The sequence below is a fragment of the Ailuropoda melanoleuca genome, chromosome 6, assembly GCF_002007445.2.
Source record: "Ailuropoda melanoleuca isolate Jingjing chromosome 6, ASM200744v2, whole genome shotgun sequence".
Taxonomy (NCBI): Eukaryota; Metazoa; Chordata; class Mammalia; order Carnivora; family Ursidae; genus Ailuropoda; species Ailuropoda melanoleuca.
In genome coordinates this window covers 28667299-28690404 of record NC_048223.1, presented here as the reverse complement: position 1 = coordinate 28690404, position 23106 = coordinate 28667299, and the positions used below count along the sequence as shown (strand labels likewise).

Here is a 23106-nt window from a genome sequence, read left to right as displayed (position 1 = left end):
TTTAACTCCCTATTATACCCATCATTTATTTGGCTAATAGAAAATAAATCCACTCACTGAGAAAGGAATAATTTACAATAACAGAACTCTGTTAATAGAGTCTGGTGACTTCATTACAAAGCACTGCTTTTTAAAGAGCTCATCAGTGCCAGCAGTAGCCAAAAATGGAGACCTCCCAAAAGCTCATTAACCATAGAATGGATGGGGGGGCGCCTCGGTAGCGCAGTCCTTAAGCGTCTGCCTTCGGCTCAGGGCGTGATCCTGGCGTTTCCGGATCGAGTCCCACATCGGGCTCCTCCGCTGGGAGCCTGCTTCTTCCTCTCCCACTCCCCCTGCTGTGTTCCCTCTCTCGCTGGCTGTCTCTGTCAAATAAATAAATAAAATCTTAAAAAAAAAAAAACACCATAGAATGGATGGGGCACCTGGGTGACTCAGTTAAGTGTCTGCCTTCGGCTCAGCTCATCACCCCACGGTCCTGGGATCGAGCCAGCATCAGGTTCCCTGCTCAGCTCAGCGGGGAGTCTGCTTCTCCCTCTGTCCCTCACCCTCACTCGTGCACGTGCTCACGCGCTCTCTCTTTCAATCTCGTTGACAAATAAATAAGTAAAATCTAAAAAAAAAAACACAAAAAAACCCACCAACAACAATAGAATGGATAATAGGGGGCGCCTGAGGGGCTCAGTCAGTTGAGTGTCTGCCTTGGGCTCAGGTCATGGTCTCAGGATCCTGGGATCGAGTCCCGCATGCCCATGTCTGGTTCCTGCTCAGAGGGGAGCCTGCTTCTCCCTCTCTCTCTCCCTCTCCCCCTGCTTGTGCTCTCTTGCTTGCTTGCTCGCTCGCTCTCTCTCTCAAGTAAATCTTTTAAAAATAGTAAGTATGAGTGAATTTCACAAAGATACTTCCTAGGAGGAAGTAGGGTCTGGAAGGGAGTCTGAGGGTAACTTTTACGCTGACGGTAAATTCTGCTTTTTGATCTGGGCACTGGCTGCACAGGTGTGTACAGTTTGTGGAAATTCATTCAATTATTGACTTTTGATATATATTTTTTACTTCTGTAAAACGTTTAAAAATATTATTCAGTTAGAAAATTTCTTAGAAATCCCCAGAAACAGCTTATTTTATATTGGGAAAACTTTGTAAGTATGTTATACTTCAGGTATCAAAAAATTTCTGTGACCTTTTTTTCCCTAAGTTTATTACGTTTTTTAAATTTTTTTCAATTTTTTTTAGTCATCTCTACACCGGACATGGAGCTTGAACTCACAACCACGAGATCAAGAGTCAAATGCTCTCCAGACTAAGCCAGACAGGTGCCCCTTGTTGTGATTTGATGATATCTCATCTGTCATGTGGAGAAGCTTTTTCGATATTCCACATCCCTAAAAGTTGAGGCACACATAGCATTTGTCAGGAGATAAACATTTTCATTAATTTCTTACACTTTTTAAAATGACCTTCCAGAGGCACCTGGGTGGCTTAGTCAGTTTGGCAGCTGTCTTCTGCTCAGGTCATGGTCCCAGGGTCCTGGGATCAAGCTCCACGTCGGACTCCCTGAGTCTGCTTCTCTCTCTCCCTCTGCCCCTCCCCACTACTCATGCTCTCTCTCTCAAGTAAATAAATAAAATCTATAAAATAAAATAAAATAACCTTCCCTTCCCTTGTAAATGAGAAACCTACTTGAAACTCCAAAGCCTGGAAAATGAAAAGTCTCTCTTCCTTTGGACAACACAGTCTGTACACTCGCCCCAGTACAGAAATTGCACTGGCTTGCAATACACTGCCATCTGAATTCAGACCCCAAGGCAAGCTCACGGGAACCACAGAAATAAGAGATGGGTAGAGACCCATCACACGCCCCCAGGAGGAACTGGTAAGACATGCGTAATTCACTCCACAAATATTTATTGCCTTGCATGTGTCAAGCACAGTGCAAGCCACTGAGCATACAATGATGGGCCAGAGAGACACCATTTCCTGCCCCCCGATGAAATATTTCTTTTTTGTTTTACCCATCAGTTCACTTAATAGGCTCTTTTTGACAAAGACTATTGTACACCAAAATCCATGTCCTCTTCTTTCAGCACACAGCTAGACCACATTTTTCAGCCACCCTTACACTTGGATTTGACCTTGTGACTGAATTTGGTTGGAGTAGAACGTGGAATAGAAGTAGAGTATGGGCCAATTCCAGGCTTGAACGGAAACACACAGCCTCCCATGAGCACCCTCCCACGTGCGTTTTCCTCCTTCCCACTAACTGGGGTAGAGATCACCCCAGAAAAACCCTAGAAGTTACATGGTTTTGTCCAAGGCAGAGATTTTGCCACACTGGGTCCCTGATTGACTGCTTGGAAGAAAACCTCATTGGAGTGTTGCATGAATTAGAAACAAACTTCTACGGGGGTGTTATTTACCTACCATTAAACACGAATATGTCAGCGTTTCCTTTTGATCCAAAAGTCATACCATCTTTATACCCACCGAAAGGCCTTGCAGTAGTGAGGTGTCCTGCATATAGAAGAGAATGAGTTTGCAATGAATGAAATCGATATGCAGAAAAGGAGGTTACTCGGTATGTTGATTTGGACTCCCCAGAATCTGACTCCGAGACACAGATTCAAGTGCAAGTAGTTCCTCTGGGAACTGGCACTGGGAAACCCCAGGAAGACAGTAGGAAAGTGAGACAGGCAAAGGAAGACAGCCAAGAGATGGTGCATTGCCAATACTACAACGTCCACTGTGGAACACTAGATTTCATTCCTGATAGGGAACTCAGGGAGACAAAAACGAGCCCTGGTTTTATTCCAACTGGAGGGTAAAGGAGCTGGAATAGGTACTCACCAACTTCTCGTCAGATATCAGTTGAGAGACTTAACTCTCTGAAATTTCCAGCCTGTCCTGCGCTCCAGCCCACCATGTTCACATGGCCAGGACTGGGGTGGGGGTGAGAGGGAGATAAAAGCCCAAAGGCAAAAGCAGGTGTTTGCAGTAAACCCTTGTATGTGTAGAAAGTAGAAATGAATGCCAGGGAAACACAGCAAGACACTGAGATTTGACTTTGGAGAACCCCAAACAAGGAGCCATAGTGTAAGAATCCTGTTGGACGAGATCCATAGACTGGTAATTAATAGGTCCATAGTCTGAACCAAATCTTGATTCTCTGCCATATCAATCACGTCCTCTCTCTAGTTTTTCTCTGGTCTAGACAAACCATCCTACAATTTACCCCTAGAACACCAGGCTGCCTTGCGGTATCACCCTCTTAAATTTCCTGCCCAGCCTTCTTTGCTAATCCAATTCTAAGTTTCCCTTGTAGGTTCACTTCCAAATGTCCTTTCTCAGAGACCTTTCCCCAGCTACTCAAGCCCTCAGATAACATTTTCTTTGCCTCCTGTGAACTCATAGCCCCTAAATGGGAGCACTTCTCATTATATACACCGTTATATGTACTACCTTCGAAGCTATCTCTACCTTCCACTATCTCTGCCACAATACCCGAGCTGATTCCTTAACTCGTGTGAAGCTGCTTAACTCTGCAGAGCTGTATGTATCTGACCATCCCAGGGACTTGCAAATGGCAAGGACCATTTGCTATACTTCTCCGTATTCACACTTAGCACTGTGCACAACCAAAAGTAGATAACTGGTAAATAATTACAGAAGAAATAAAGAAACTGGGGGGAGGGCTTGTAAGAAGAATGAGGGGAGGAAGGAAGGTGGAATTGGAGGAGGGAAGGAAAGGAGCAAAAGTGGAATGTGCTTCTAAGATGAATATTTTCTGCAAATAGCAGACAAATAATTGAATAAAAAGCTTTGATTTAGTGGTGCCTGGGTGGCTCAGTTGGTTAAGCATCTGCCTTTGGCTTTGCTCATGATCTCAGGGTCCTGGGTTCGAGCCCCGCTTTAAGCTCTGAGCTGAGCATGAAGTCTGCTTAAGATTCTCTCTCTTCCTGGGGCACCTGGGTGGCACAGCGGTTAAGTGTCTGCCTTCAGCTCAGGGCATGATCCTGGCGTTATGGGATCGAGCCCCACATCGGGCTCCTCTGCTATGAGCCTGCTTCTTCCTCTCCCACCCCCCCTGCTTGTGTTCCCTCTCTCGCTGGCTGTCTCTATCTCTGTCAAATAAAAAAAAAAAAAAAAAAAAAAAGATTCTCTCTTTTCCCCTCCCTCCGCCCCTCACCCGCCCGCATGCTCTGTCTTCCTCTCTCTAAAATAAATAAATAAGTCAATAAATAAATAAATAATCTTTTTAAAAAATAAACATAGAATGGGAAGCTAGAAAGGATGGTGATCAGAAAAAGAAAGGAGGCCTAATGAGAAGCTTTGACAACGTGGAAGCAGAGCTGATGTCACCATGAGAGAAGCAAGAGGTCTTTTCCCACCCACCCAACGTGGGCCAAACAATGAAACAGAGACTCTTCTCCAAAGAGCCCCCTTCTGATCTTGCGGTGGTTCCAGCTCAGCTCCTGCCTGCTCAAGCAGGCAACGGACAGGCTCCGTGCCCAGTCTGCTTCAAAGTTCCTGAAGGTCACAGCTCTGTGTTGCCGCCATGACTCCCTCCCCACCCCCCAGACTGCAGCCAGTGGGGAGTCCAGTCCTGTAGATCTGGACTCACCCCACCCTGGGCTACAGGACTGATGAAACGTAACTGCAAGAAACCCAAATACACCTAATTGCACAAAGTGCTCACTCTCTTGACCCAAATTGTTGGAAGCCAAGAAGTGAGAATTTGAGAGCCCTTGTGGTCCAGTAGCTCTTCGTGGTGTTGGAGAGAGAAAACATCTTTTGTTTACTCATTTTTTTTTAATAAGAGTTCTACCAAATGAAGTCATTCTGATGACCCTGGTACCACCCCGTCTCCAAAGAGAATCCTGCCCCATCTCCCTGGCCAGCCTGTCTGTCAGTTTATTCCCTTATTGTGCATTCAGTAAATCCTCCTTCCGTACAGGATTTAAGGAGAAAGAAAACACAGTAGTTATTGTAGCTCTGAGCAGCTGGAAGAGGGATTGGGGTCCGGGTGCTCATGCACCCTGTGGAAGAGAAGCTGGAACAGTCCCTCCGCCATGTGGGGAAGAGAACCTGGCAAGCCAGTTTAAGGGGGGTGGGGGAGGGAGTGTGGCCCACCCGGGAGAAGACGCTAATTCAAAAAGCTCCATAAGTCACGGTCTCTAGAGGCGAGAGAGATCTGAAGTCATTAAAAAGAAACCGAAGCAACGTGGCTCAAACCACTGGCATGCTACCGGCTGAAGCAGTTGCCTGAGAGGACCACCCCGCCGAACCAGGTGTCCTAGGTTGACTGGAGCAGGAAGAGGCAAGACGACCTGAAAAGCCAGGGCTGGGTAGTTATTTCCACAGTGTCACAGACTGGACAAGAAATAAGACATGGGCACTTGCCTCCATTACAGAACCGACTTTTCCACCAGCAACACTTCAGGCTCATCTCCCAAAGTGAGCTTTTGCTAAGAAGTCCGGCTTTTCTGTTCAAAACAAGGCCGAGAGAAGGCGTCTGCAGGAACAGCATGGGGGGCGGACTAAAAGTCCCTGAGTAGGGGCGCCTGGGTGGCTCAGTCCTTACGCGTCTGCCTTTGGCTCAGGGCGTGATCCCGGGGTCCTGGGATCGAGCCCCGCATCGGGCTCCCTGCTCAGCGGAAAGCCTGTTTCTCCCTCTTCCTCTGCCCCTGCTTGTGTTCCCTCTCTCCCTGTCTCTCTCTCTCTCTCTCTGTGTCAAATAATAAGTTAAAAAAAAAAAAAAAAGTACCTGAGTGGGAGAAAAATGCCTGGAGGGGTCAAAAACAATGAAAAAAGGAAAATGTTCTAAGAGACAGTAAGAGAGGCAGAAGTTCAATGACATCCTTTGAGTGGGTTTATGATGCAAAGGACAGACAGCAAGCAAGCTCTCCATCTGCCGAGTGGGTGTTACATGGAGCTCGAAGGCTCCCCAGTGAAGAATGATGAGCGCCACCCCGAGCGGAGAGAGGGCTGTGTGCCATCGCACAGGAGAAAAGAAACGGATAATAAGGAGAGGGGCAGAAATTCAGTCCTGCAATCTTGGGAAACACGGAGAAAAAAGCATCCAGAAGGCACCCTTACCATTCTAAGGGGTGTAAGCACATTCAGATTCTTTCTGATTATGGCCAGGAGGGGAATCACCTTCCTATGCTCTTCATTCACCCGAAGTCCTTTTCCTTTGAAAATACATACGGGCTTCCGGGTTGCCCTCCCCTGCCTCCACCTACGTCCCTTTTCAGCCCACCTGTGGCCTCATCCAGGTCCTTGCAATAACAGAAGGAAGAGGAGGCTTCGGGAGACAGCCCGGCTCTTTGATCTTCCAGAGACAGCACCAGCCCCGCTCCGCTGGGTGCCCAGCACCTCTTCCTCCTCATGCAAAAAGTGTCATTGATCTTTAACTGTGGCTTCCCTGTGAGAAAAATAGAGTGAATGTCTTGCCATCGCTTCCTAGCCGCCAAAGCCGAGGCCCTGAGAAATTAAGCAAGTTGACACAAATATACCCAATACATCAGTGACTCTCAAGGAATGCTCAACAGCCCACATTTCAGATCCCAATGTATTGCCCTTCTACAGACCACCTTTTCGTAAAGAAGGGTTCAGCATCTCAGGAAAAAAAACCCTCTGCTAATTCCTCCAGGACGGCCGAGGGCGGTGAGGGCGTTAATGATAACTGATAACTTGAAAGGAGGAAATCGTAATACACCATCTCAAAGGGGAAGAAATAATGGCCAAAACGACATTTGGAAAAAGAAAGAAAAAACTGGCACATGGAATTTTTCTAACAAAATAAAATATTCGATGTCTTAATCAGATAAGATTTTTGTATGACTAACACCCTGAGGCAGGGGAAAACAAATTAGGAGACAGAGGAAAGGGGGGCTCTAAATGTTTATCCAAGTCTACTCGGGGCTCGATTACTACCTGGAAATACCTGTATTTATTTATTTATACTCTCCCGTTTCCGAAAACAACTTAAGGCAAATTGGAAGGAGGCATAAAATACATGAAGACAAAATAAATTTAAAACACATGAAAGAAATGAAACTGGGAATGAAAGTAGAACAGCAAGACAGAGAAAGGGGAGAGGTTAGGGGCCAAAATACCAGCTGTGCAAGGGAGTGAGTGTTACAGAGTGGTTAAGAGCACTTTGCTGTCAGACAACTAGGTCTGTGACCTTCTTCTGTGACCTTGAACAAGCCCGCTTAACAAGTGTCAGTTTCCTCCTCAAGAAAACGGAGGTCCAGAAGAGTACTTACTTCATAGTTCTGCTATGGGGAATACCCGAGAATATTCTCCTAAGACGTTTATCCCCCTATTGATCAAACAGCGCTTGGAAAAGAAGGCCTTCTATCGTCACCCACTCACACGCTAAAGGAAGCCTCCACACAGGACCTCAGCTTTCTACAGCCACCAAGATGATAGGATTTCCAGGGGACACTGTAAATTAAAACGGATCCATTGGTCCAGAGAAGTATACAATTTTTCCTGAATCTACATCTAGACAAAAGAGTTTCTCCTGTGGACCTCGACAAAGAAACACAGTGAACTGAATGACCTTACAGTAAACACAATCATGAGCTCTACAGGTGGCGTGGTTTTTTTTAAATCCCCCTCCTCATTCTGGGCTCCAGCTTTATGCTGAAGCACAGGTAAAACAAGGCAGTCCTTCAGAGGCTCCATGATGGGAGCTTCCAGGTTCTCCAAAGGTCATTTTTATACTGGGGACAGATTTTAGAGTTTCAGAAAGATTGCTTTCTTGTTTCGTTTTGTTTTGTTTTGTTCTTTTGTTTTCCATTTTTGTGTGTGTGTGTTGTTTGTTTGTTTGTTTGTTTTTATCATAGGGTCCCTGGACCCTGATCTATGCTTGGATTTCTGGATATCTCTGAACCCACCATTATCAGATGCAAAATCTTGTGGGAAGAGGAGGACAACAATATACATATTTTTCAGGATGATAATCCATAGCGTTCATGAGAGTCTCGATGGAGTCTGTGACCCCATACATAAAAACTCACTTTCCCAGAGGAATGGATAGAATATATAAACTATAAGTAGAAATAATAATAATAATTCAATTAGTCTGGTCAATCTCAGATGGCCATAAAAAGCTATGAAATAAAAGCAGTTGATAAAGAGTCTCAACCGGGATTCCAAAGGCTCATTATACTTAGCAAAATTGAGAAAGTGTATTAAATTTAATTAATTAATTAATTAATTAACTAACTAATAAAGGGAGGTTAACCAAGGCAGAAAATGGAAAACTTACAAAGTCATAGAAAATGCAATTTGGCAAACACGGAGGCCATATTTATTATAGTACAGTAGTATTAAAAATATTTAAGCTGGCTCTTATACGTTATAAATAATTCTAGTGTTGCTGATAAGATTTCAAAAATTCTGAGGATTCCCAATTGCGGAGCAAAGACATGTAGCATGTCACTTACACGTCCTTGTGTCTCTCCCCACTTCCCTCAGGCCATAAAGAAATCATTTTCACAGTAAAAAATACAACTACCTCCCCATCTGACACTTTGTAGCCTTCTTAATGTTTTTCCTGACAATTTATATTATTTTCTAATATCCTATGTATTTTACATTTCATCTTGTTTATTGTCTCTTTCCCAACAAGAGTAAATTCCACGAGGGCCGAAGTTTATTATGACATTGTTGGTAATAGCTAAAAACTGGAAACAACTTAAATTTCTATCCGTATGAGAACAGAGTAAAGGATGGCATGCCTATATTTGAAAACTATTTGGAAATATTGGAACTGTTTCCATATTGGAAAATATTTCACAACTAAAAAGATTCAATTAGATCTAGATCACTGGCATAAAACACTATTTAAGAATTAATGTTAATGGTAAAAAAGGTAAGTAGGAGAAAAGTACAGCAATTATGATGCAACTTACTTTTAAAAAAGAAAAAAAAACCCACTATAATTGAACTTTTCTACAGGTCCAAAAATATGTATATAAATGCACAGAAAAAAAAAACTGGAGAAAGAAATCAAAGTCATAACTCCAAAAGTGTTTACATCAAGATAGGGGATTTTGATGTGGGATTTCAATATGAGGCAAAGAAACTTAGTTTTATCTGTACTGTTCACATTTTTACAAAAATGAATTCACTTATATAATTTAAAATAGACAAATAACTTAGTTGCTTTAAATTCCTACAGAATCTATCTGTGTATCCCTCTCTCTCTCTCTCTCTCTCCCTCTCGATTATGCATTACGCATACAATCTGATCCCAGAGCTGGTAAGAAGTTTGCCCTTTTCCAAATTCCCACTTGATTGTTCTATTCCTATCATATTCCACTCAACCCTTCCTTACCTTGAAATACTTCTATTTATATGCACATCTTAGGAGTATGGTGTAGTAAATATTACTTAGCTTCTCAGTGGAATAAATTATTCCCCAGTAAAAATCAAATTGTGGGTTAACTCAGACAGTGATCGAAATCCTGACTGTAGCACTGACCATAACCCACCTCATCCTTTTGTCCCCCCTTTCCTGCCCCATCTCAACAGCCTGGTGTCCTTTTAGTGCACTTGTCAGGAGAACTCCAGGTGGCTTGACCTTCTGCTATGCTGTGGTCACCCTGTTACTGCCTCCTCTTCCTACTCCCTCTGGGATTCTTCCCTAACCACACGGAGCAGCTGTGGGTGTCCCTCTTACTGACTTCTTCCATAATACCTTGCAGCTTTCATGCCCTTAGCACTTACAACACGGAGGGACCGGAGCATCTACCCTGTGCCTTACGTCAGACACTCTGCAAGCGGCTGCAGATACAGCGGGGAATGAAAGACTTCGTGCAGTTCACAGTGTAAGATGCTTGTTTACTTGTTTGTTTCTCTTTAGATCTGGGGTCTCCAAATTGTTTTCCTCTCACATCCAACCCAGTAGATACATTTACAGCCATATTCCCAATAATGTGCTAATAATAGATTTAAGTTCATTTAAAAATTTGCGAAAGCAAAGAAAAGCAAAGGAGAAAAAGGCTTTTGCACTTGGTGAGAGCAATATAATTTAATACTCTTTTCTAAAAAAATAAAAATCCATCTTGGTTTAACCCTTTGTGGTCCATTAATTTTCTGGTCATCATTGTCTCCTGGAGTTACTGTCTCTGGGCTACCTCAGCCACTACTGCCTAGTTTTTCAATATTACCAATCTCTGAAGCTAATTCCTCGTATTAAATTCTCTCGGGGCGTCTGGCTGGCTTAGTCGGAGGAACGTGTGACTCGTGATCTTAGGGTCAGGAATTCAAGCCCCACGTTGGGTGTAGAGCTTATGTAAAAAAAGAAAACAAAAAAGAAAAGAAAAGAAGAGAAGAGAGAAAGAAAGAAAGAAAGAAAGAAAGAAAGAAAGAAAGAAAGAAAGAAAGAAAGGAAAAGAAAAGAAAAGAAAAGAAAAGAAAAGAAAAGAAAAGAAAAGAAAAGAAAAGAAAAGAAAAAGAAGTTCTCTCTGCTAACATAACCATTGCAGTTTCTGTTTTCCTGTGTGGACCCTAAATACAATACCAAGACATATATTTTTTTAAGATTTTATTTATTTATTTGAGAGAGAGAGCAGGAGCAAGAGAGAGAGCACAAGCAGGAGGTAAGGGCAGAGGCAGAGGGAGAAGCAGGCTCCCCATTAAGCAGGGAGCCTGATGGGGGACTCGATCCCAGGACCCTGGATCATGACCCAAGCCAAAGGCAGACGCTTAACCCACTGAGCCACCCAGGTGTCCTCTGCTAAGAATTCTATTTCTATGTCAGTGAATTGAGCTTAAACTCTCCCTCACTCATTTTGCCTAATATTTCTCCCACTCTTTCTTGACAACATTAAAATGTAAGCCACTGAGGTCATCTCTTCCTGTCTTTTCCATGAAGGAAATGCTCAAGCCAGCGGCGCTCATGCAGCAAGTACGAGGAGCCAAGGAGTTAGGTGTTGAGGGGACATTCACACTGAAGCAAGCCCTGTGTCTTTGATTTCTAAATAGTTTCAACCCTTGAAATCATCAGAGGCCCGGTTTTGTTTTAAGAAGTAAGCGTTTTAAGGAGAAAACTTAAATAATGTCATCCACTCAGAATAAAAACGATTCCCAGACTGGTCCTTAGAGAAAAGTCCCACCTACTCCTCAACTTCCTGTTCGCACTTATTGACGGCACCTGCAGGATAACGGAAATGCAGTTTTGCTTGTCCATGCACGAGCACAGAAAATAGTTTAATAGCAAGGAATTCTAACTCATAGCAGAAAACCCAGCCCAAATGCAATGTGTGGTGTTCCAACTCCTTACTGCACAGCAACAGCTAACAAGAGGATCCCCTTTCCTCCATCAAGTTTGACATTGACCACTCTTTGCCTGCTTCCCCAAATGCAACCTCACTTATATAATATGGAAAGTAAGTTTGATTTTTTTTTTAAACCAACATCTGATAGCCTAGCTATTAAAAAGCCATTCACCAGGAAATTGAAGCTAAGGGTTCTAACAAGTGGCTTGTTAGCAGAGAATGTCCTGACTGAAGTAAGGAGCTGCCTTGTCACTTTTTACCCCATCCTCTGAGGATAATAAGTAAGGAGGACAAAATGAGTGCAGCCCTCCTGGGTCTCCCCTTAAGAGTTTAAAAGCAAAATATTGATTTTGAGTTACCCTGCTTCAACTCAGCTTTGCTCTCATGATATTTTTATTCCCTTGTAGATTCCTGGGTCCATTTGTTGCAGATTTTAAAAGTAAATCACTGGTGAATCTGTGGTGTGTCCATGTAACATTTCTGCACCTAAAAATATGGTCAATTGACACCTTAAAGGTTTCTGAGCCGCTCTAACTCTTAGTGACATCTCCAGTTGCCTCCCCAGTACGCTCAAAACAGATAAAGTGGATGCATTGATTTTAGTTGGAGAAAACCCTTGACAAAATCTCTTTGTGGCCATCTCTGCAGTCTCTTGATGATTTCTAAAGGATTTGCTTATGACACAAATGTGATCCTTCCACTCTTTTCCATTTTGTTTGTCAACAAGGTCCGCAGTGAATTTCCTGAGGCCAACAGACCAACAGCAGAAAATGCTTAGGTACCCACGGCTAACCAGGGAATCTTTACTTATTTGTATTAGGAGGTGGCATTAGAATTGTAACTCAGATTGTATTGATATTATTGTCAATACAGCCTGGAATTGGACCACCTTAGGATTCTTAAATTCTAGTTCCTATTTTGAAATGAACTTTCTTTTGCTGTATACAAAGATTTGTTGACTAAATTCGGACTAATGGGAGCTGGGGGAAAAAAGCATACTCACATGCATTCTAAACACACTTTGATACTCTTCCGTGGGTTTCTTGGGATGCGGTCAAAAGAGTTTACATTAGAAAATGAGTCTAAATTCTGAATCTGCATTTCAATTTCTCAGAATTCCCTAACTTTATTCATAGTTTCCTATGCATCCAAAGGAATGAACTTTATTCTTTTCTGGATTCTTTTCCCATGCAATGAGGAGCCATTTCTAGCTAACAAAACGGATCTCAGCTTCTCCATCTGAAAAGGGAGGCTTGGAAGTCTCCAAAATGTTTTGGTATTAAATCCCAAGTATGGAAGACGGTTCCTGGCTCTAGAGATGCTAGGTAACCTTGATCATTTATTTTCAGTCCAGCTCTAGATTTCTCTCTGGAAAATGAATATCACCACAGTCCCCTGAGACAACTATTTCTCCATAGAGATGCCACTAAAGTCATCAAAAAGGTAAAAATCCATCTGTTCAATAACAAGTATTGAGACGCGGAAGGAAGAGCTGTAATAAAGAGATGAACAAGACACGGATCATGGTGAGACACGAGGAAGGAAATCAATGGTCAAATGTAAAAGATGTGAAGAAAGAGACAGAAGGGATTCCTAATTCAGCAGTGGGAGAGGGGGGGATGTCAGCAGAAGCTTCCAAAAAAGGAGACAGTTGAACCAAATACGGAACAGTGGGTAGGAGTTCACCAAGCATACAGAAGCTGTCCTTGTCTCCTAGGGCTGCCATAACAAAGAGCCCCAAACCGGGTGGCTTGGAACAACAGAACTATATTGTCTTATAGTTCTGGAAGCTGCAGTCCGAAATCAAGAGGTCGACAGGGCTGTGCTCCCTCTGAAGCCACTGCCTCCTGGCTTCTAGTGGTTTCTGAGCTTGTGACAGCATCACTACAGTCCTCACAGGATGCTCTTTCTGTGTGCGTGTCTGTGTCCAAATTTTCCCTTTTTCCAAGGACACCAGTCATACTGGATTAGGGGCCCATCGTCCTCCGTATGATTTCACCTTCACTTAATTACACCTGCAGTGAACCTATTTCCAAATAAAGCCACCTTCTGAAGGCACTGGGTTAGGACTTAAACATGTCAGTGGGGGTGGGGGACACAATTCAGCCTCTCATGGAGGGGGAAAGCCAATGAGGCCAGGTAAATCCCTATCCTGTCACTGCTAAGATCACAGAAAGCCTGGCGGGCAGGGGCAGCCACACACTGTGACTCTTATCCTGAAGATCATGGGAAGCCATTGATCAGAGGCATGACGTAATCAGGTGTGCAGCTTAGAAAAGCTCTCTGACATCACATGGCAAATGAATCAAAAGGGGCAAGATTGAGGCTGGGAGAGGGACCCTTTAACAGAAGTGGAGGGCAAAAAGCGCAGCGTGTGACTATCTTATGAACTATTTCCTTAGTCTAATTATTTAATTAATAACTGTTTCTTCATTAAGACTAATTCCCTTGAAAGTGGTCACTCTCATAATCAGACTCACTGAGATCCTGCCAGATTCCTGGTATGGTATGGTACTAGGTTTTGGGAATAGATACCATAAATTGCATGGATTTCTGAATCATAGATAAATCATAAATATCGAAGTCAAAATTGTGAAGTGTATAAACATGTTGAGAAGACAACGCTCCATAAATCAGACAAAGAGAACAAAATAGAGAGAAAAGAAAAGTCGATACCAAAAGAGTAATGCGTTGCTAAAAGTGAAAATTTTAGGAAAGCCTTCTGAAGGAAGTGGTACTTTGTACAGGTCTTAAAAAATGAGAATTTAGGTAAAACAAGGATAAACTGAGTTGATGTTTCAATCTCTCATTTCAAAACAAGTTATTACTTTCTTCAACTACCAGCAGATGAACTGAGAACTCCTTAACAAGGCTAATATTAGGAGTAGAAAAGTCATCATTGGGACGCATAGTAAAACACTTTATTTTAAAAAAATACTTTAAATTTTTGTAATTCCATGCACAGAGATCTCTACAGTGTAAAATGCCTTGACTCCAACTTTAACACTTTAACATTAGGACCTGGCTGGCTATTCTAGGGAGACAAGACATTTTCTCCCAGAAATACACACAGCATTGAATGTCAGCACTCTGGCAAGGAAACCACGGCAATGTCTTTCTGAGCCATCCTAACTTGTTCGGAATCCAGAAAGAAAGTGATTCATTTTTGCCCTTTAGGAAAGAGGAGCAATTTTCATATTGTGAAATCTTGGCAATGGTTTCCTCTTCACAATAGGCGAGGGGGAAAAAGCTGCATTAGGCACCATCTGTCAAATATAAATCCTTCAAAACTAGCAGCGACACTAGAATAAAATAACGTGGTACAAAGGTGGACAATTGGCTTTATGAGCATAATCCTGTTAAGAGAAGCTGTCTTCACGTGCTTTATTATCCTTCTTTGTTAGTGACATTAAAAAATTTCATCCTCGGGGTGCCTGGGTGGTTCGGTTGGCTAAGCATGCTATGCTGGATTTCAGCTCAGGTTGTGATCTCAGGGTCCTGGGATCGAGCCCCGAATTGGGCTCCCTGCTTGGCAGGGAGCCTGCTCGAGATTCTCTCCCTCTGTCCCTTCCCCCACTCTGGAGTATGCCCCCTCTCTCTCAAATAAATAAATAAATCTTTCAAAAAATAACCAGTATATTAAACAAAGAGAAGTTACGACATGTAATCAGACCTCATCTTTATTTTTAGGCCTCCTACTCTCCTGCTAAAATGCATTCAATGTGGAAACTTGCCCTCTGCCCCAGAATGAAAACTCAGACACTGAGGCAGTCCTGTGATTTTTCTAACTCTGAAAAGAAGGAAGGAAGGAAGGTAGGAAGGAAGGAAGGAAGAAGGGAAGGAAGGAAAGAAGAAGGGAATGAAGGAAGAAAGAAAGAAACATGGCTTACAGTCATTTTAAGTTAGAAAACTTGTCTTAGTAACTAAATGTCCATAATCTCACATAATAATAAAATTTGAACACGATTTTAAGGAAAAACATTCTCCTTTCCTAACTCTGAAGGCTTCTGAAGACAGGAAGCTGGGGAAAGTGGCATGAACGTGCTCTTTCATTCGTGCCCTTCATCCCCTTCATCCCCACCCCTTCTTCCTCATCCTCCCCTCCCCAGTCAGGATTGCTGACTCATTCTGGGAGTCAAAGCAGTTGGGAGAGAAGATGGTGAAAAAGAGCAGCAAAATTTCACTGGACTGGTCCTGCCATTGTCTTATGATGACATGTGAGCCAGCCAGTTGATGAAAACTGTTTCTCCTTCTTGGGAACTTTTGTGGTTTATTCAAAGACCACCAGGGGGAACATGCACTTTCTGTGACACAGGTGAAGTGTTTTCTCTCTTTGGCCACCTTCCCCCTTGCTATTCGGAATTTTCCAGAAGTCCACTCCACACAGTCTCTCTCAGTGGCCTCATTGCCCCTCTGAGTGGCCCTACTTTTGAACAGGATTTAAAATGTCTTTCCCTTCTCTTTTCTCTTCTCTTCTCACTGAGCCGAAGGCAGACGCTTAAGGACGGAGCCACCCAGGTGCCCCATAAAAATCAACTACTCATTCTCATTCTCCCTGTAGCCCAAAAATCTCTAACATCCATCTTCAAAGACTTCAGCTGATGGGAAAGAGACTTGTCATAGACAGACCTGGGTGACCCTCTTAAAGATGACAGTCCCCATGATGGTAATACTTACTGAACACTTACAAGCACCAGATGCTTTCAAAAACTCGTTTCATGAATGAACTCATTGAGTCTTCACAACAAACCTGTGAAGCAGGAATTACTATCTCTAGGAAACTGAAGCACAGAGAAATTTAAAAACTTGCCAAGTCACCCAGCCAGTGAACGATGGTGCATGGATAGTTCCTCTTTTCATTGCACTCTGGTTTCATACTCAGGTTTCCTGACTGCCTTTTGCCACGACCCCTCTCTCCTGCACACATCCTGTACCACTCTCCTGAGAGAACTCCTCTCAAAATACGATTCCTAGTGCCATGTGCAAACCTTGAAAAGATGTATCATGTATATTCCTGTGAAACCAAGTGGCACAGTGTCTGTGCTTTACACAGAGCTAAACCGATTCACGCTCCAGATATTTGGTGAACATCCAGGAAGAAAAAGACAAGGCAACTCAAGTGGTCATAGGAACAGACCCAGATGGTCTTGCCTCATTCCCACCCTGACCTTTACTTGCTGTTCTTTCCTTTTTTAGCTTGTTCTTTGACAGGGAAGCAAGTAAGGCTTGGGTCTTGCAGCTGGACCTTGGGTTGTCATCTTGGTCAAAGGCATCTTGATTAATAGATAAACCAAGTGCTATAAGACCTCAAGCCCACAACCTCTCAGGCCAACTGGGGAATGTCAAACACGAAACACTGGAAAACCATCAATTCCCACTTTATTCACACCCGTGAGAACTTGGAGAATTCTATGATATAAGTATGTGTGTTTTCAGCCATACCTGTGTGAAATATTAGAACAGCTCATCTGCAAAACCCACTCAACTGGAGATCATCAGCTATACAGTGAGAACAAATAAAGCTTATTACGTGCTATGGAAAGAAAAAAACCACAACCCTCCAGTCTGCCCTTGTGTGTGTCACTGGCAGATGTGGGGACCAGTCAAATCATATGCAAATTCAACCAATAAGAATGTAGCAACTCCTGAATGCTGAAGTTGTCTCCTGCAAGTAATTAACTTGTCCCAGGTATTAATTTAAGAAACTATCTGTCGTAGGGGCGCCTGGGTGGCTCAGTTGTTAAGTCTGTTTTCGGCTCAGGGCGTGATCCTGGTGTTATGGGATCAAGCCCCACATCAGGCTCCTCTGCTGGGAGCCTGCTTCTTCCTCTCTCACTCCCCTTGCTGTGTTCCCTGTCTCTCTGGCTCTCTTTGTCAAATAAATAAATAAAATATTTAAAAAAAAAAAGAAACTATCTGTAGTAGCAGTTAAGAAGGTTCATTTTAAGCAAAATAGATGTATTAAAATATGTATGATAAAAGATTAATGTTCAATAATTAAGTTGGTAGTAACTAACAATAACGCCTCATCCATTTTAAATATCCAATTTAAATGAATAGTTGATTTTTATGGGGCGCCTGGGTGGCTCAGTCCTTAAGCGTCTGCCTTCGGCTCAGGGCATGATCCCAGAGTCCTGGGATCGAGCCCCACATCAGGCTCCTCCGCTGGGAGCCTGCTTCTTCCTCTCCCACTCCCCCTGCCTGTGTTCCCTCTCTCGCTGGCTGTCTTTCCATCAAATAAATAAATAAATAAAATCTTAATAAATAAATAAATAAAATCTTAATAAATAAATAAATAGTTGCTTTTTAAAAAGAAATGCAAATGGTAATGAACATAAAAAATAACTCAACTTCAGTCCTTATTTTTTTAAATTGCGAATCAAGGCAATATACCATTTTTTAACCTATCAGACTGAAATAACAACCTCTCGCAAAGTTATGTATTCCTCTCCTGATTTTACATATATTTTACATAGATATTCCCTTTTATTTATTTTTTTAAGATTTATTTATTTGAGAGAGAGGGAGAGAGCTTGCACGTGCACACGGTGGGGGGGGGCGGGAGNTGAGCTCAGAACCCCACGTGGGGCTTGATCTCACCACCCCAAGTTCACAACCAGAGCCTAAACCAAGAGTTGAATGCTTACCCGACTGTGCCACTGAGGCACCCCCGTAGATCTCCACTTTGAAAAGATGAGGTCAGAAATGCACAGAATTTCAAATCTGCAGATATTTCCATTAGAATTGGCTGGAGAGGTGTGGACGAGAACAGGCCAGAAGGGTTACTGAGGCAAACCTCAGATTGTGAGGTAAAAGATACTAACATTTTTGTGGTCCTTGATTCCTATGGGTAACTGGTTCCCAAAGGATGGAATCCATTTACACCAGCACAGCTGATACTTTCAGCAGTATTAGATTTTATTGTTTTAAAAATATTCCTTAGGCAAAAAAGGGACTCATTGGTTGGCTTTCGTTGTTTTGAATTGTTTGAATTCCTAGTAATTTACATCTTTGTTTTGCAAATGCAGTCTTCTTTTATGAACAGTTTTGTTCATTATCACTTATTATATTATTCCCTTATTTGACATATGATATTTGCGATGAGTATTCCTTATTCCATTGTTGTATTTCATTTTGGTTTGATGCTTTTTGAATTATACAAGTTTTCTATTTCTTATAGTCAAATTTGTCTCTTTTCCTTAGTAATTATAAAAACATCTTTTCTAAGATGAGAAAATTCAGTATTCTCCAAAAATGTGATATTTGCCGGTATTTCTTTATTTCTTTTTTTTTAAGATTTTATTTTTTTGAGAGAGAGAGAGACAGAGAGGCAGTACAAGCAGGGGGAGCTTCAGGCAGAGGGAGAGACAGAAGCAGGTTTCCTGCTGAGCAGGGAGCCCGACGCAGGGCTCAATCCCAGGACCCTGAGATCTTGACCTGAGCCAAAGGCAGATGCTTAACCCACTGAGCCACCCAGTCACCCCACAGAAGTATTTCTTATTTTTAAAATTTCTCACTCTTAAGTCACCAGGAATTAATTTTGACATGTTATTTCAGGTACAGATTTAAAAATGAAGTTTCCTTGAGGTTCCTGGCTGGCTCAGACAGAAGAGTCATGAGTTCGAGCCCCACATTGGGTATACAGATTACTCAAATAAATAAAACTTAAAACAAAAAACAAACAAAAAAATGTTTAAAAAAATAAAATGAAATGAAGTTTCCTGACCCCCACAATTGCTGAGCTGGGCTGCCAGTATCATTGAATAAGGAATTGTTCTCTATACTCATTTCTGGTGGCTGTCCCATATATATTCTTATATCCTAAATTTCCTCAGATTTCATCAGAATTTTGCACAGAATCCAGTTCAAGTTTCAGCAGTGGTCACCATCCCTCCCCAAACCAGATGGATGTCATCCACGTAATCCAAAGCCCAGCAGTGTCTAATTCAAAGCATCTCTTGAAACCAGGGGTCTCCATGTTTATTGCAACACCCGGAGCTCAAGCCACCAGCATCACTTGCTTGGCCCGGTTCACAAATTCTGAAAACCTGTTCTGTATGACAGCCCAAGGGGTACCTTCAAAATATAAATCCTGCTTATAATCTTCTGCTGCTCATAATGCTTCTTATAGCATTTAGACTAAAACGTAAAAATGCTTATTTGGGGACCACAAGCTCCTGGATGATTCTCATCTCCTCTAATGTCAGTGTCTAGCCACCGTCTCCAGGACGGTCTCTTTTCAGGTTCAAGAATACCGTAGACTGGTTCTCACATCATGGGTGCTCTTTGTGCTGTCCCGATGCTGAGAATGCCCTTCCTGACACAGGCTGTAGCCCACTCCCTGACAGGAACTCCTGACGGTGGGCTTCCCTGAGCAAACTGTCCAGAGCAGCTCTCCTACCAGCTTTTCTGTCTTCTGTATCTTCTTTTACAAATTCCTTGAAAGGAAAGATCTTGTGTGTCTTCTTCATTCCCATAAACCCAGCACTTAGAATAGTGAATGTTATACCGTAAGTGTCCAATGACTATTTCTTGAGCGGATGGATGGATGGCTGGGTGGATAGCGGAGTGGACGGATGAACAGACAATTAGGAGTCCCTTGGCGCTCTTCCCCAGCACCTCCATCCTTAGATTAATGTCCTATGCAGTGACTTAGCGTTAGCTATCACCCAAGTATTCATTTTACCCTTTCCTGTTCCTTCCAGCCCTACGTTTGTGAGGCTGTGGTGGGCCACCTCCAGGTCGGGGAGTGGCCCCATCTCTCTAGGCACAGAGGCTGGTTCAGTAATGAGCAGGATAGCATACCTAATTCAGGCCTGAGACTAGAGGAGAAGCTGGGGGCTTCTAGGGAAGACTGTGAAAATATGAATTAGACTTGATGTAATCCCAATGAGAATCCCAGAGGGCTTTTTTTCATAGCAAAAGCAACAAAAGGACGAAATTAACAAAGGTAAGTGAAGACATGCACGAATACATGGTTTTTTCTTTTTCTTGAGAGCAATTTAAATGTTTAGTTCATTAACTTCCTCTTTTTCATTTTATTTTTATAAACTCAGCTTTACAGATATTTGTCAAGCTAATGCTCAAATGCATATGGAAACGTCCAGAACCTGGAGCAGTTATACTTTAGGCTGCATCCGATTAGTGTGGGCTTGTGCTATTCATATATTTTCATTACTCTTTTAAATATACATTAAGTCTATTCTTAATTCCTCATTTAGTCCCAATATTGTCAGAAAAGAGTGACTGCTTAGCTTCTATAAATTCCAAAGTGGTCAGTGTTTTAAACCTCGAAATTTATATTGCTGACTTATAATTTTTTTGGCAATGGTCAAAAAATACAATCTTGCAATTTCAACATTTTGGGGGCTAAGAGGAAATTTGAGGGTTGTGGTTTTTTTTGAAAAAAAAATCTTAATAAAATTTCTTCAAATTCTTGAATTGTCCTGCCCCGTAGCTTCAAAAGTAAATATCAGCTTAAGTTTCAATCCTCTAATTGCTGCATTTTGCCCATCGTATAGTGTGAACCTAAGAATAAAAACCAAATCTTCACTCTGTGGCCCTCTATGCCCTGTGCCATCAAATCTTTTCAGAGAGAGTAGAGTCCAATAGCTATTCTTAATGAAGAAATGGCTTCACTCCCCAAGCTGTCACACTCTGTCACACAACATCTGAGAATTTTCTAGAGAAAAGTAATTGACCATTTTCCTCATGTTCTGAAAGGGGAAATCTGAGGAGAATTGCACCATTTTCGTCAACCTGCGACCCTTACTATCCTCTTCTCCCTGTCCAGCTGCTGCAGGTCACTTTGTATTAACGTGTATTCTATGAACTCCTAAATACAGGAAGTTCATTCAAAGTATACCACAGTCCTTCTTCAACAAAGATAAGAGACTGGCAACAGTGTTGCTTCCTGTCTTTACAAGCACAGCTAAAGAGATTGAAGTGACACCCATCCCTTCTCTTGGGAATCACAAGTTTAAGCACTGCATTCAGCAACAGTAATACCAGATCTTTAAAGAACTAGGTAGGCAAAAATCAGGAAGTAACAATAAATCCATAAGTAATCATTCTTTCATTTAATTCAGACAGTCACACTTGCTAGATAGCATCTTAAAGACAGAATTTTTTCTTTCATGTTAAATTGTCTTCTTTCTGTGGTTGCCATTGTTTGGTTCACTTTGTATTGCCAGTAACCTTTGTAAGTTCACATAATAATGATAGTAACAATGTTAAAGAATTAATAGGTTTAACAATACTCAAAGACATAAATCTAACATTAATCCTGGCATCCTCAAAGCTAACATAGAACCTGGCCCCTACTCAGTCCTTCATAAATTTGTGTTAAATGAGGGTACCTGGCCCTGAAAAAAATGCTGTAATACTAGAAAAAAGCGTTATGTCTCCCAAGATAAATCACATACCTGGAGTTAGTTGTTAAGATCCCTTGACTTATTTCATACTCTGCTAAAGTTTTTCTCTCCATTCTGGAAGCTCATTTAATCCAACTAGAGTTCTTCAGTGCTAACAGTTTCTTTATAATCCTACTGAAGAAGGAGGAAGACGGACACAAGGGAGGGGGAAAAGAAGAAAGAAAAAAAAAGGAAGAAGGTACGTAAACAACGAAATTTCTCCACCTTATCTCTCTTACCGCTTTTTGCTTGTAATGAGCCATCTAAAAAGTACATTTGGGTCCAGAAGAGATGGTCTATACCAGGTGTCCAATTAGACATTCTATAGTCCACATTCAGCCCACAGACATGCTTTCTTGGCCCTAGGCAACATTTTTCTGGATTTTAAGATATTTAAATGGTTTTCAATATTTTAAAATCTAGAAAATTGCCTAAATGTCTAAGTTTTGACTTTTCTTGAATAAAAATCAGTAGAACTGACAAAGGGAGTCTCTAATTTTCACCAGGTGGCAGTGGGCTAGGGCTGAATCATGTTTGCCCATTTGGATGGGGGGGGTAGCCAATGTGCCACAGACACCCCACCTCCAATTCTGCCCGTAATCTCTAATGTCAGCTGCACTTGTGATGGCTGGATTGCAGATAGCAGTCAAGCACAGTGGCTAAGGCCATGGACTCTGGACCAGACTGCCTGGGTTTCAATCTAGATTCCATCATTTTTGACCAGTGCTCATTGTGGGGGGAAATTGCCTGATCTTTCTGTACCTCAGTTTTTTATTTGTTAAGTGGCATAATGCCTGTTACCCAACTTTGAGATGAGAATTAAATGATTCTATACATGAAATACTTAGAACAGTGCCCACCCCGCCCCGCCTGACATTGCAAGCGCACCCAGTAAGCATCAGGCATAATCACCATCTTGCCTGAGCTGTGTTTTCTTATGGTGGGGTTAAAAAAAAAATCAAATAGCACTTAACCTTCTGTCTCTATCAAAAGTGGAAAATACACAATAGCCTCAGAAAATAAAGCTTATGCCTGCTTGTGGAATATGTGAATAATGTATATCTGTGTCGAAGAGATGGATGACACCATTATGAAACAATGCACCATGAGAGCTTTAACCAGAAATACAGAAGAATGGTGTGGAAATGCTTATCTAAAGAAAACACTGGGATTTCAACAAGAGTTCTTTAAAAATTCAAGAAATATAATTGATCTTGATATAAAATACAGTAACATATTAAGAGACAAGAAAATGGCAGTAACACTGCTTCCTTCATTCACTTTATCTGCCTGGCTCTTATAAGCATTGAGTTTGGTTTCAGGCAAGTCTAAGAACGCCCCCCAAAAACGATAGTTGCTTGCGTGAAGCAAACTGAACTAAAAACCCCAGGCATTAGAAAAGC

The 23106-nt window shown here is 42.1% G+C and overlaps 1 long non-coding RNA gene across 1 annotated transcript; it reads right to left on the bottom strand.

The window, feature by feature from the left end:
• Positions 1-2418: 2418 nt before the first annotated feature.
• On the bottom strand, positions 2419-21829 carry LOC117802576. Its single transcript, XR_004625938.1, has 3 exons — positions 21716-21829; positions 6254-6418; positions 2419-2508 (listed from the first exon to the last, which is right to left on the bottom strand). It is a non-coding gene; the product is annotated as an uncharacterized LOC117802576 (long non-coding RNA).
• Positions 21830-23106: the final 1277 nt, after the last annotated feature.